The sequence below is a fragment of the Littorina saxatilis genome, linkage group LG17, assembly GCF_037325665.1.
Source record: "Littorina saxatilis isolate snail1 linkage group LG17, US_GU_Lsax_2.0, whole genome shotgun sequence".
NCBI classification, from domain to species: Eukaryota; Metazoa; Mollusca; class Gastropoda; order Littorinimorpha; family Littorinidae; genus Littorina; species Littorina saxatilis.
The window spans coordinates 5,211,576-5,226,044 of record NC_090261.1 but is presented as its reverse complement, the minus strand read 5'-3'; the positions used below and the strand labels follow the sequence as shown (position 1 = coordinate 5,226,044).

The 14,469-nt window shown below is 42.6% G+C and overlaps 1 long non-coding RNA gene across 1 annotated transcript in view; it reads left to right on the top strand.

Moving 5' to 3' along the window:
* Positions 1-13,131: 13,131 nt before the first annotated feature.
* The window catches only part of LOC138952991 (uncharacterized), a 97,741-nt gene continuing 96,403 nt past the window's right edge, over positions 13,132-14,469 (top strand). Inside the window, exon 1 of the long non-coding RNA XR_011451466.1 lies at positions 13,132-13,889. This is a non-coding gene — a long non-coding RNA (uncharacterized lncRNA). The remainder of the gene's footprint in view (positions 13,890-14,469) is intronic.

The window sequence follows — 14,469 nt, the reverse complement described above, 5'->3', positions numbered from 1 at the left end:
TTGGAAAGTTACACTACCAAGGACATCCCATACAAAGTGCGACATTCTATGCACCTTGTAAGTTCCAAGTTTAGGCATCACATACTTTTTGAGGTCCTCTACAATCTGTGTCATTCTGTATAATCTGTTAAATCTTGTACAATCTGTACAATCTGTGACATCTTACACAATCTGTGACATTAACATCCTTTACAATCTGTGACATCTTACACAATCTGTGACATTCTGTACAATCTGTGACATCTTACACAATCTGTGACATTAACATCCTTTACAATCTGTGACATCTTACACAATCTGTGACATCTTACACAATCTGTGACATCTTACACAATCTGTGACGTTGACATCCTTTACAATCTGTGACATCTTACACAATCTGTGACATCCTGTACAATCTGTGACATCGTACACAATCTGTGACATTGACAACCTTTACAATCTGTGACATCTTACACAATCTGTGACATCCTGTACAATCTGCGACATCCTAAACAATCTGCGACATCCTAAACAATCTGTGACATCCTAACAAATTTGTGACATCCTATACAATGTGTGACATCCTAAACAATGTGTGACATCCTGTACAATCTTCGACATTCTGAACAATCAGTGACACCTTACACAATCTGTGACATTGACATCTTGTACAATCTGTGACATCTTACACAATCTGTGACATCTTGTACAATCTGTGACATCCTGTAAAATCTTCGAAATTCTGAATAATTTGTGACATCCTACACAATCTGTGACATCCCACACAATCTGTGACATCCTGTACAATTTCCAATATCCTGACCAATCTGTGACATCCTGAACAATTTCCAATATCCTGACCAATCTGTGACATCCCACACAACCTGCGGCATCTTCCACAATCTGTGACATCCTGTAAAATCTGTGACATCCTTTACAATTTTTAACATCCTGTTTAATCTGTGACATCCCATTCAATATGTTGTATCCTGTAACATCCCATAAAATCTACGACTTTCAATACAATCCCTGGCAACCTATACAATATTTGGCTACCTATACACTCGTTTGCATCCTTTTTTAATCATAGCCATTCTGCACAATTCCTGGCATCCTATACGATATCTCGCATCCTATACAATCCCTGGAATCGTGTACAACGCCTGGTATCATATACAATCTCTGGAATCGTGTACAACGCCTGGCATCATATACAATCTCTGGAATCGTGTACAACGCCTGGCATCATATACAATCTCTGGAATCGTGTACAATCCCTGGCATCATATACAATCTCTGGAATCGTGTACAACGCCTGGAATCATATACAATCTCTGGAATCGTGTACAATTCCTGGCATGCTATACAATCCTTCGCATCCTATACAATTCCTGGCATCCTATACAATTCCTGGCATTCAATACAATTCCTGTCATTCAATACAATTCCTGTCATTCAATACAATCCCTCGCATCCTATACAATCCCTCGCATCCTATACAATCCCTCGCATCCTATACAATTCCTGGCATCCTGTACAATTCCTGGCATTCAATACAATTCCTGGCATCCTATACAATTCCTGGCATTCAATACAATTCCTGACATCCTATACAATCCCTCGCATCCTATACAATTCCTGGCATCCTATACAATCCCTCGCATCCTATACAATTCCTGGCATCCTATACAATTCCTGGCATTCAATACAATTCCTGACATCCTATACAATCCCTCGCATCCTATACAATTCCTGGCATCCTATACAATTCCTGGCATTCAATACAATTCCTGGCATTCAATACAATTCCTGGCATTCAATACAATTCCTGGCATTCAATACAATTCCTGGCATCCTATACAGTTCCTGGCATTCAATACAATTCCTGGCATCCTTTACAATCCCTGGAATCGTGTACAATCCCTGCCATCATATACAATCATTGACATCGTATACAATTCCTTGCATCCCATTCTATCTTGAAGCTTGGCTTAAAGCACGAGGGGATCTTTCTTTATTTGGTGTTTAACGTCGTTTTCAACCGTTCAAGGTTATATCGCAACGCGGAAAGGGGGGTGGGGGGGGGGGGGAGATGGGATAGAGCCACTTGTTAATTGTTTCTTGTTCACAAAAGCACTAATCAAAAAATTGCTCCAGGGGCTTGCAACGTAGTACAATATATTACCTTACTGGGAGAATGCAAGTTTCCAGTACAAAGGACTTAACATTTCTTACATACTGCTTGACTAAAATCTTTACAAACATTGACTATAATTATTCTATACAAGAAACACTTAACAAGGGTAAAAGGAGAAACAGAATCCGTTAGTCGCCTCTGACGACATGCTGGGGAGCATCGGGTAAATTCTTCCCCCTAACCCACGGGGGTTAGCACGAGGGGATCTGCGCGTGGAAACTATACAGTTAACAATTTATTCAACAATTTGCGGTATCTTGCAAAATCCTGTACAGACAGCATCCATCACTTAAAGGCACAGTGCAGCTCACAGCCTTCGTTTTGCGTTTTTGTTGCAGCTGAGTGCATTTACAATTCAAAAATCCTCCTATGGTAGTAAAACAAACCCAAAACTACCCAACGACGACATTCTGTGAAGCTTGACAGTTTCTTCTTCACGCGAGTGCATAAATTAACCTAGTTATTATGTGGTGTTTGGTCGCAGTACGATTCAACTGAGTGATTCCGGCCTCCATTTTGTTTTACACAAACTCATGATGACGTCTGACATAGTTTGCTAAGTGACGTGTCTTTTTGTGCATGATGTGGTGATCTACCTGATCTAAATTTAGATCCAAAAATAGGTCAAGACCAGCCGGGTCCGAGTACGAAATTAATTCGTAAAAAAATCGCAGTTCTTGACTCTTTGGGTGCAAGTCAATGAAACTTGGTAGTTCTTCTAACGGATAGCTGCCTGAGGTATGACTAAAAGCCCCAGGGGCTCCGTGCACCTGGATTTGACAAGTTCAGTACCTTTAATTTATCATCCTACAGTATGTACCTCTGCTTGTATAATCTGTGTCGTGGTTTACAAATCGCAGCATTCTACGTTTCAAACAGAATTTAATCCTGGTTGAAAAAGTGTGTTGTCTACAAATCGTAGCATTCTATCCTGTCTTTTTCTGTTTAAAAATGATCCATTGACAGGCGAGGCAGGATATCAGGACCAGCAGGTCAGTATCAACGGTTCCCCCTGATCTGCAAGCTATTAGTGGAATCACCGGACCAAGACAAAAATCGATACAGCGACACCGTTTTTCAATATGCACACGCACTGCTTGTTTGCTTTCAGCACAAGCGAGTCGCGTTCAGTACACGGTCTGAAACCGCTTGTCCCATTGCTCCCCATGTTCACATGCGCTTTGTGACAAACACGATCTGCAAATTGTTGATTTTCAGATTATGTTTGCTTATTCTGTTTCTAATCAAAAGGATTGATTTTCGTTTGCATGGGGTATTCTTGTTTACCCATTTTCGTTAACTTTACTGGAGTGTGGTTTTTGTGCGTTTGCGCGTGTGTTTATTTAGTGTGCGTGCGTCTGTGCGTACGTGTGTGCCTGTGTGTGTGTGTGTGTTTGTGTGTGTGTGTGTGGGTGTGCGTGCGTGCGTGCGTGCGTGCGTGCGTGCGTGCGTGCGTGCGTGCGTGCGTGCGTGCGTGCGTGCGTGTGTGCGTGTGTGCGTGCGTGTGTGTGTGTGTGCATGAATAAGTGCGTGCGTGTGTTTGTGTATGTAGGCTGGTACCGGTTTTTGTTGTATATTTATATGTGCAACTGTACCCTATTCATCTTGTTTGACGAAAGATGTAAACTGTCACTGGAGAATATAGAAAGCCAGTAACAACCAAAGCCTGTAAATCTACACAGCTTAAGGTGCACAACCAGCACCTTCAGTTTGCACACTGTCAGCGTTTTGATCAACATGTCAGTGTCCTCAGAGATGTGTTTCATCATATTTCATCATACTGCCTATCTGTGTTGGCAGCTGTCATGCGCCGAATTTCGATCTGCGTGAAGCAAACCTACAATGATAGTCCTCCTGTGCTCCAAGCAGCGGGGCCAGGTGGGTAACTGGATGGTGTGGATTAATTACAAAGGATATTTGTATATGTACTAGCAACGACCGGTGACCTCTACTCAGTGCGCATAACTCACCAAACTATACAGCAAATCTTTAACACTTTTTTTTTAAAGCAATTTTTGTGTTCAAAGAATGACTACATTGGTACTATTATTCCATCCCTCTCTTCTAATTATACGTATAACTTCTGGGGCGTTTTAAACCAGCTCATAAAGGCGGGAAAAGTGTCTTCAATTACACGGTGAATTTGTTTAAACGGTGTTTTATTCAATGTTCGACTGTTACAATACATGATACATTTATTAACAATCAAGCTATAAGCTCATAGTACCGGGGAATTTAATATTTCGATATATGTTTTTACGGTTTATTTAGCATGACGTTGCGATACATGCACAGCCTGCATTGTGACATGACCGTATGCACAGATGGCTGATTGCTACAAAATGGCGAGACGGTGACACGATGTGCCGCGACAGCGTGGTCCAAAGAGGAATCATTCAGCAAGAACCTAGCAAATACAGGGGCCCCATATTCAAAGTATCGGCCCTGAGAGTGCTTTAACCTAATTACTACGTCAAGACAATAAGCAGATATTCGCTGAGGGAGTACGAGAATCAAATTAAACCCAAACCGCGACCGCCGAATCGAAGAAGCAGGCAACGGAAGTTAGCTTTGCCGGCTGCGCGCGCATACTCTGTCGAGCGAATGGCCCCAAAGTCAGATATTTTACATCCTTTCTACAAGAAGGGGAAGGAGGATAAGAAAAACATTTGAATTATACTATTGACCCCAACAAATACAATGTATCACATTTAGTGCAGTCCTTCCTCGTGACTTCGATGTCGCTACGATTCTGATCCGGAATCAATGTTTCTAGTTCTACTATTCACGATTATTACATGATTTGTTCAGCTCCCTGTTTACTGAATCGAAGATAAGTTGACTAAATTGATGACAAAAAGGAAACAAGTACCGGTAAACACAAAGTGAATGAGTTTTTGCGGCGCGCCAGATAGTTGCCAAATAAACACAGATACAGCGTTATGAATGTATCATATTCAAGGCAAGAGCAAGCATGGTCTTGACAGTTTATAATGAAAAGAAAGAGAGAGAGAGAGAGAGAGAGAGAGAGAGAGAGAGAGAGAGAGAGGGAGAGAGAGAGGGAGAGAGAGGAAGAGAGAGAGAGAGCGAGAGAGAGAGAGGGAGAGAGAGAGGGAGGGAGAGAGAGAGAGAGAGGGAGGGAGAGAGAGAGAGAGGGAGAGAGAGAGAGAGGGAGAGAGAGAGGGAGAGAGAGAGGGAGAGAGAGAGAGAGAGAGAGAGAGAGAGGGAGAAAAAGAGACTGAGAGAAAGTGAGACAGACAGACAGACAGAGACAGAAGGAGAGACAGACGGAGAGACAGACGGAGAAGAACAGACCAAGAGAGAGATAGAGACAGAAACAGAGACAGAAACAGAGACAGAAACAGAGACAGAAACAGAGACAGAAACAGAGACAGAAACAGAGACAGAAACAGAAACAGGCAGACACACACATACAAAATGCAGATGTCCACCCGGGAAGAACAGACCGAGAGACAGAGACAGAGACAAAAACAGAGACAGACAGTCAGACAAGACAGACAGAATGGAGATGTCCATGTCCACTCTGCACGCGCCTTACTAGCCAGATCTCAGCATGCAAACACACACATCTCGAGGCAAACACGATGATCCCACAAAGCACTCTCTGTTTAATTCGCGTTTAAAGAGACAGAGTCTGGCAATGTCGTGACCACCTTGCAATGCTCCTTGAAGAGAAATGATATCACACCGTGGCAGCCATTTGTCTAAACTAAAGGGGGGAGTTAACGTCCTCTCAGAAAATGTTTCTATTTGGGACAAGAATTGGTGATACGCTAAGGAGCTGGTAAGGGTGAGCGAAGAGGGGAGGATGACGGGGTGGGCAGGAGTGGTGATGATAAAAGTTTGTTAAGAGGGGTAAATTCTTCTTCTAGATAGTCTGATTTAATATGATTGGGTTTGGCCATTTGTCTCAATGATGTGTACATGATAAGACAAATGAACCATAAATATTGAAAAACAAAAGAAAACAGTACTCACCCACAAAAGGACAGCACAGACAAAGACAAAGTCAAATGTTCGCGGCCTGTGGAGGCTTATTCGGGACAACAAATACACAGTTTTAGCCTCTTGTTCAGTGATGTTTAAAGATAAATGAGCCGCCATTGTCGCAGCTGCATTCAACATGAGCTTCTGGCTATTGAAAACCGCAATTCTTTTGATACTGAGCATGTTAGTTGAGTTTGCCAAATATAAAGTAACATACACACTCTGCTTAGCACAACTAGAATCACCTAATCGCAGTGTACAGTTCACTGTAACTTGCATTCCAGGTGTATACTTTTCTTTATTTGCTATATTCAAGGCAACATTGACAGAACCAGTAAACATTACCCATTAGGTTTACAAGCAACCGAAAATGTAACCAAATGACGTATGTTTCAAAGGTTGCATTGAACGGACGAACATCTCTTTAGTCCCAAACTGCTCACACGCCTAAACGTTACTTTTTGTTATTGAAGGAAAGGGGAAGGACATCAGTTTGGTGGCAAAAAGACATTATCACGGTAATTAACCTTACATTGGGGGATAGGGAATTCTTCGAATAGGGATCATGTCACTCTCTTCCAAGATCCTGGACATGAAAAAGGGGCGGAATGAGAAAGGGCTGGGGGGATGACCGGGGGTGGGGGGGGGGCTTTGTTTTTGTTGATATTTGCATCCCAAGCTCCGCGCATTCTTCTCCTTGCGTGCCGCACTTTCTTAGTATCTGGCATGGAACGTAAATGAAGATTGATGGAATAAAAAGAGAAAACTCTCTCTCTCTCTCTCTCTCTCTCTCTCTCTCTCTCTCTCTTTCTCTCTCTCTCTCTCTCTCTCTCTCTCCCCCTCTCTCTCTCTCCCCCTCTCTCTCTCCCCCTCTCCCCCTCTCTCTCGCTGAGTGCGTTCTTGCGTGTGTCGTTGTGTGTGACGGTGTGTGTGTGTGTGTGTGTGTGTGTGTGTGTGTGTGTGTGTGTGTGTGTGTCTCAGTCTGTCTGTCTGTCTGCCTGTCCGTCCGTCCGTCTGTGCCTGCCGGTGTATGTGTCAGTGCCCGTGCCTGTCGGTGTCTGTGTGTTCATTTGCGTGAGTGTGTGCAGGCGTTATAACTTCGTGTTGCAAAATTCGTCGCCCAGAGACGCGTGTGTTTGTTTGTTTGTTTGTTGTTTTGTTTTTTGGAGGGGGGGAGGGGGTGCTTATTCTTCGGTGTCCTGGTGTGATTAGTTCTATGTGCAAGGGTCTGTGCAGCTCAGTGGGTGTTTGCATGTTGTTTTAAACGATGAAAGACCACCATCTCATTTTTTTGGATGCTACCATACAACGGTACGAGGCCCACAAAATTAAAACGACTTCGTCCATGTAACCAACCTAATCTCTTGTTGATGAGGCAAAGTCTCATCAACATCAACACCACTATTAACATAACATACTCATGCACTCAGATCCACTATATAAGGGGTGCAGGGATCTCCAGAAAGTGGACCGGTATGAGGGCAGGAGGAGAAGTGGGGGTCGGGCACGCCCATGAGCTGCTTGCTTAATGAGTGACCAGTCAGCTATGACGTGGGATGTCCACTATCAATTAACTAACAGCGTCGTTCCGGACATTACGGCCGTTATCGCTTTGGCCACCACGAACCCGCAACTACAGCCACGGCTTCGGTCTGTCACCTTGGCCAACGCCACGACCACTGATAACGTTATCTGCTGGGACCCCATCTGCTGTGTGTGTCTGTTGGGAACCTTCGTCACACAACTGGAATTAGCGCTGTCACGATGACAGATGCACAATTCAACGATGAGACACACGAGCCAGCTCTTGCACGAGCACTACGTCCGGCCAGTGTATGACATGAGTATTGTTGAGTAAAGGAAGGATGACAGAAAGCTATACCAGTCGGCATGGGATATAAAGAGGAATCAAATCAAATCAAATCAAATCAAATTTTATTTTTCGAGGGTTGTGGCATAAGCAATACAACGAGCTTTTTTTCAACCAGCCCTCGCCCAGAGAGGGGACTAATCTAATCACACATTTACACGGATATTAACGTAGAAAAAAAGGTGGAGAAAAACAAAAACATATGAATATTTACACATTACATATTATACACAAATATAAAGCGTCGTGTATGTAATTATAACGTAGTGAAAACAATGCTGAATACACAATGCATGAGTAAATGTGCTATTAAAGCTTTGGGTGTTTCTGTGTGGATATAATGAACACTGATGCTTTGGAGAGAGAAAGAGCGAGAGAGAGAGACAGAGAGAGAAAGAGAGAGAGAGAAAGAGAGAGAGAGAGAGAGAGAGAGAGAGCGAGAGAGAGAGAGAGACATAGAAAGAGAGAGAGGGAGAGACATAGAAAGAGAGTGGTCCCATGGGGAGAGAGGGGGATAAAGTGGGGAGTGGGCATTAAGAGACAATGACAATGACAATTCTTTATTTTACGAGGGTAACAGAATAAGCATAGTAATACTTTTTTGCATCTGGCCTTCGCCCTAAATAGGGAATAAATCTACTATCATAACTACTACTACATGAATACATAATTAGTGAGATAGTATAAGTTTATGTACATAAGCGCATTAAATAGAAACATTGTAGTTCATAAATGTTTATGACTAGGAGGTGCAAAGCAAAAAATGTGTGAGGTCAGAATAATATGCAACTCTGCCAAACGATGGATATCGTGCAAAACATCATAATTTTGTGAAAAAAACGTTAATTAAAAAATGAGTGACTGTATCCGAAAGGAACATAACAACGAAGATTATTTAGAGAGAGAGAGAGAGAGACAAGACAAGACAAGACAAAATCTTTATTATCGAGGGTAATAGATAAGTAAGAATATAAGAGAGAGAGAGAGAGAGAGAGAGAGAGAGAGAGAGAGAGAGAGAGAGAGAGAGAGAGAGAGAGAGAGAGCGAGAGAGACACAGACAGACAGACACTAACAGACAGACAGACAGACAGGCAGACAGACAGACAGAGACAGAGACAGAGAGAGAGTGGGGGCGTAGGGATCAAATAAATGATACAAAATTAAACTCGAGAAGCGAGGTGTAGAATAACATACGGGTTCTGATCAAAACTTTGTTTTCCATTTCATCGTTTTAAATGTAGGATTTCCCAAAGGATGCGTGTTCAGAAGCACTTTTTCTGGTGTTCTAATCTTTCAAAGAATATTGGGTATTAATTACTTGTCTAACTAAAATACACATGAAATTATTTATTGCGGCATGCGCTGTAAAAATGATAACTACTTTACATAGAGATGAGTGATTTGTTATCACACTTTTCTATATATCCACTCTCAAGCAAATTGCACTTGAAGTCGTAAGCGTTAAGACTCTAGGAAGACATGTAAAGATAACCGAAAACTGACTCCTTTTGCTCTGTGTGCGTAGTTTCGCGCCATAACACGACGTGAATTTTAAAGTTGTAATAGGACCGTTTCATGTTAGAAATCTACACTCTTCACAAGCCAAAGCTCACGTTAAACTTCAAAATGTTGCACCGCAGTGGATTCGAAGGCAAACCGGTGGTCACTTCTCAAGAACTGTAACCTCCGTTGTTTAATGGTTAGTCTTTTCACTTATTTTTTTCCCCTTTTCTTCTTTTTCTTCTTTTCTTATCTTTTTTTGTGTGTGTGTGTTGGAAGAGCACAAAAAGAAACAGGGCAACTGTCGCCGGTACACGGGTTTTCATGAGTCATACTCACACAGTGGTTCACACAGTGGTTCACACACTGCACCTAAATCCAGACAGACTAAATAAACAAGTCATTTTCTCGCAAAATGGGCGTTATCTTTTCTTTTTTTTTAATTAATGTGTGTATTTTATTGACTGGTAGCTGTACTCTAGAGAAACAACAACAGTATTCATTACAACCTTAATGGTCAATAAATTCCACATTAGAATGGAAAACTGAATGTGTCACATCTGCGTTTCAGTGCGTTATTTTGAACATCTGCCCAGCTCCCCTCCCGACATCCCCTAAACGTCACAACAACAAACAACAAGTCGCGTAAGGCGAAATTACTACATTTAGTCAAGCTGTGGAACTCACAGAATCAAACTGAACGCACTGCATTTTTTTCACAATGACCGTAGTCCGCCGCTTGTGCAAAACAGAGTGAAACTGACGAGTCTGTTCAGCGCGGTAGTGGTTTCGCTGTGTTGCATAGCACGCTTTTCTGTACCTCTCTTCGTTTTAACTTTCTTTCTTTCTTTATTTGGTGTTCAACGTCGTTTTCAACCATTCAAGGTTATATCGCGACGGTTCGTTTTAACTTTCTGAGCGTGTTTTTAATCCAAACATATCATATCTATATGTTTTTGGAATCAGGAACCGACAAGGAATAAGATGAAATTGTTTTTAAATCGATTTCGGAAATTTAATTGTGATCATAATTTTTATATTAATTTTCAGAGCTTTTTTTTAATCCAAATATAACATATTTATATGTTTTTGGAATCAGGAAATGATGTAGAATAAGATGAACGTCAATTTGGATCGTTTGATATAAAAATAAATTATTACAATTTTCAGATTTTTAATGACCAAAGTCATTAATTAATTTTTAAGCCACCAAGCTGAAATGCAATACCGAAGTCCGGCCTTCGTCGAAGATTGCTTTACAACAATTTCAATCAATTTGATTGAAAAATGAGGGTGTGACAGTGCCGCCTCAACTTTTACAAAAAGCCGGATATGACGTCATCAAAGGTATTTATCGAAAAAATAAAAAAAAAGTCCGGGGATATCATTCCCAGGAACTCTCATGTCAAATTTCGCTCTACACACACACACGCACAGACAGACAGACAGACGCACACACATACACCACGACCCTCGTCTCGATTCCCCCTCTATGTTAAAACATTCAGTCAAAACTTTACTAAATGTAAAAACACGAAAACAAGCCAAGTAATGTTTACTCCAAATAAAACACGGGGCTCATAGAAACTAGTTTTTCGAGGATTAATCGAGTTTAATGTTCGCGACGTCAACCACTCTGACCAACCTTAAATGTCGGCTAATACGTCCGACAAAGGAGCATTCACTGTTTAATGCGGTTCGTGGGACCTTTTGCGTATCTAAAACTGCTATACCTTATTCGAGAAACTGTTTAGCTATATGTAGTTAGCTGTAACTACAGTAAACTAATACAAAAATACATCAGAATGCTGAGAGAGAGAGAGAGAGAGAGAGAGAGAGAGAGAGAGAGAGAGAGAGAGTGAGAGAGAGAGAGAGTGAGAGAGAGAGAGAGAGAGAGAGAGAGGGGGTGAGGGAGGGAGACAGGGAGGGAGGGAGAGAGAGAGTAGGGGAGGAGAGAGAGGGAGAGAGAGAGAGAGAGGGAGGGAGAGGGGGATAGAGAGAGAAAGAGGAGAGAGAGGGAGGGATAGAGAGAGAAGAGGGAGGGGGAGGGAGGGGGAGAGAGGGGATCGAGAGAGAGGCGGGCAGTCATTGCCAATTGACACCAACTGACGTTGAAACAAAGCCTGAGCCCTCCTTTTGATGCTTACCTACCACTAAAATCAGAGTTTCGTTCATCACTCTTATGTATGGAACAACAGGCAGCACTACCCTTCAGCTCAATGCAAAATCGCAACTCCAACGACAGCAATTATTTTCTCCATCCCAAGACATACATCAACACGGGCCGAGTATATACACAATGAAAGATGCAGCGCGAAGCTAGCTACAGGCAATCCTTAAAAGATGAGCTACATTTAAAAGTCAAGGTAGAAGAGAGAGGAAGAAAAGCCCGGTGTCCACCAGAGCAATGTCCACAGTGTACGGGGAGGGCCTGGGGGATCAATTTCACTGTCTTAACTTCCAACGTCACAACTGCTTCCATGGACAAACATATTAACCCGACACCATCGCAGCAAGAGTAGTTACCCTTTCAAATTTCTTTTCACTCAGTTTCTTCGACAACAGACTGCAATCCGACGGTCAGTTTTCAACAATATTTCATTTAATAAACAGATCACACGCAACCAAATGCACACATCTCATCAATTTAAACAACATAAAGCGGTTTCATACACTATTTTCCCCAGAAAACTGAACTTCATACAGTTTTTAACGTTGGAACACGGGTGCAAAAGTTCGTCTGCTAGTCCCATTTGACGAAAGAACATTATCCTAAGCGATACCAAAACATATGCAGAACACACAATATCTGCCTTTGCCGCCACAGCAGAATAACAGCATATATGTGTAATTGATTTTAGTCCAAAATAGGAAAACTGACAAGAAGTGTTAACAGAATGGAATGATTTGCACGGAACTATACAACCGCGCATTAATCGATCGCCTGCGCAGGTTGACTGGTTGAGTGAATAGGATTCGACCAAACTTTCGCAAAAAAACTCCTCTTTTCTTTGAATAACTGAAAAAAGGAGGAATAAAGAGGTTACACACCTCGTCTCAGTGATTATAAAAAATAATGGTCTCAGTTCGCGGTCATGAAAAAGCTCGCTAAAGCTCGTATTTTTCATGATCCGCTAACTTCGACCATTATTTTTAATAATCACTGAGACTCGGCATGTAACCTCTACATATATAAATATAGACAGACAGAAGGAGATGTGAGAGAGAGACAGAGACAGAGACAGAGAGACTAACTGACAGACAGGCTGGCAGACACAAGGTAAGAGAGAGGGGGAAGGGGAGAGGGAGAGGCCGGGGGAAAAGGGGGGGGGGGAGAGAGAGAGAGACAGACAGAGAGAGAGAGAGAGAGAGATAGACATATACTGAGATACAGAGACCGTAGAGACAGAGATAGACAGACAGAGATAGGTCAGACAGACAGACAGAGATAGACACCGTAGAGATAGAGATAGAGAAACTGAGAGAAGGAGAGGACAGTGTTTCACATCACAGCTCAGTGAATCAAGCCACATGCACATCATCCACGCCGCTTTCGCTCAGACTAGTTCCACACGCGACCCACGCCGTATAGTCGCTGCCGCACACACTCCACAACAACGCCAACCGACCAATTATCGGCGACGTCGCCAAAGAATTGTAGTTGTGGCGTTCGTTGATGTTAGTATCTGAGCGTTCTGACCCACTAGTTGATGCGAACGTGCGTGAGTGTGTGTAAAGCAAGCAGCAAACGAACAGACGTGAGTGACACGCAGTAACACTCGCCTAGTCCTCGACAACACACGCCGCAACATTTCAGTTGCTCCACAGCCCGTATACACACTTGTGCCTGTTTGTTTTCACGCGTCCGTGTGTGTGTGTGTATGTAAGTACATGTTGGAAGTAGGAACTGCTATGCAGACGATAAACGGCCTAGCCTTCCGCGATTTATAGACCGACTGCAACCGCTTGTTCGTCTACATTCCGTGGGTGCACATGTGTCGCCGTTATCCGTGTCTACGACGTAGTTGTGGTAACTCGGCGCATCTCTGACACGCACAAACCTTCAGTGTGGGACCAAGTCAAGGAGTGTAAAGACACGTCTAACTTTTGTGACATTACAACACTGAAATCGTGCAGCTTTGTAAAATAAACAGACTCACCAAGCACGGTGTATCTGTGTATCTGTGTGATATAAAAATATATCTTTGTGATACAGAGACTGGTCAGGTGTATCTGTGTGATATACTGACACGTGTACCTGTGTGATTTGTTTCTGCTGTGACACCACTTTGCCTTGCACCTGTCAACCTCGTCATGTCTCGCGAAAAGCTTGTGAGTATCAACATTATGCAGTGGTGTGTTTTTTCCTTGATGCAACTTATGACATGTGGTTGCCTGCCATCGGGTTGAGTTAGCTAACTTTGTTACTGTTACTGCGGTCATTGTTGCGTACCTCAACATTATTACACTCATTGCCACTCAGTATTTGTGATTTCATCATGGTCACCACAACCATCTTCAAATATTGTCCAGCAACATCTGTGCAGCTGCATGTCAACCACCCCCCTCCCCCAAAGTTGCCGTTTACTTTTTTTCTCGTTGTTTTTTGTGTGTGAATGTCTTGCCTTCCCTAGCACCGCTAGTATCCACATCTTTACACACACACCCTGACTCACTTGTCTGAACTACCATTACAACTGTACATGTATAGTCGATATCACGCCCTTTTGCACTCAGTCATAAAATGTATCGTGTGCCTTCTGTACACTGCCTGCGGCTATAAATCAAACTCAGAAGGAAATTCAAGGAGCTTCAGTGAAGAAACTTTCCCTACTACTTCTCCAGCAGTTTCCTTACTTTATCACAACCTGCTAAGGTAAATAGTATGGTGCACTTCAAATGCCGGTGAGGA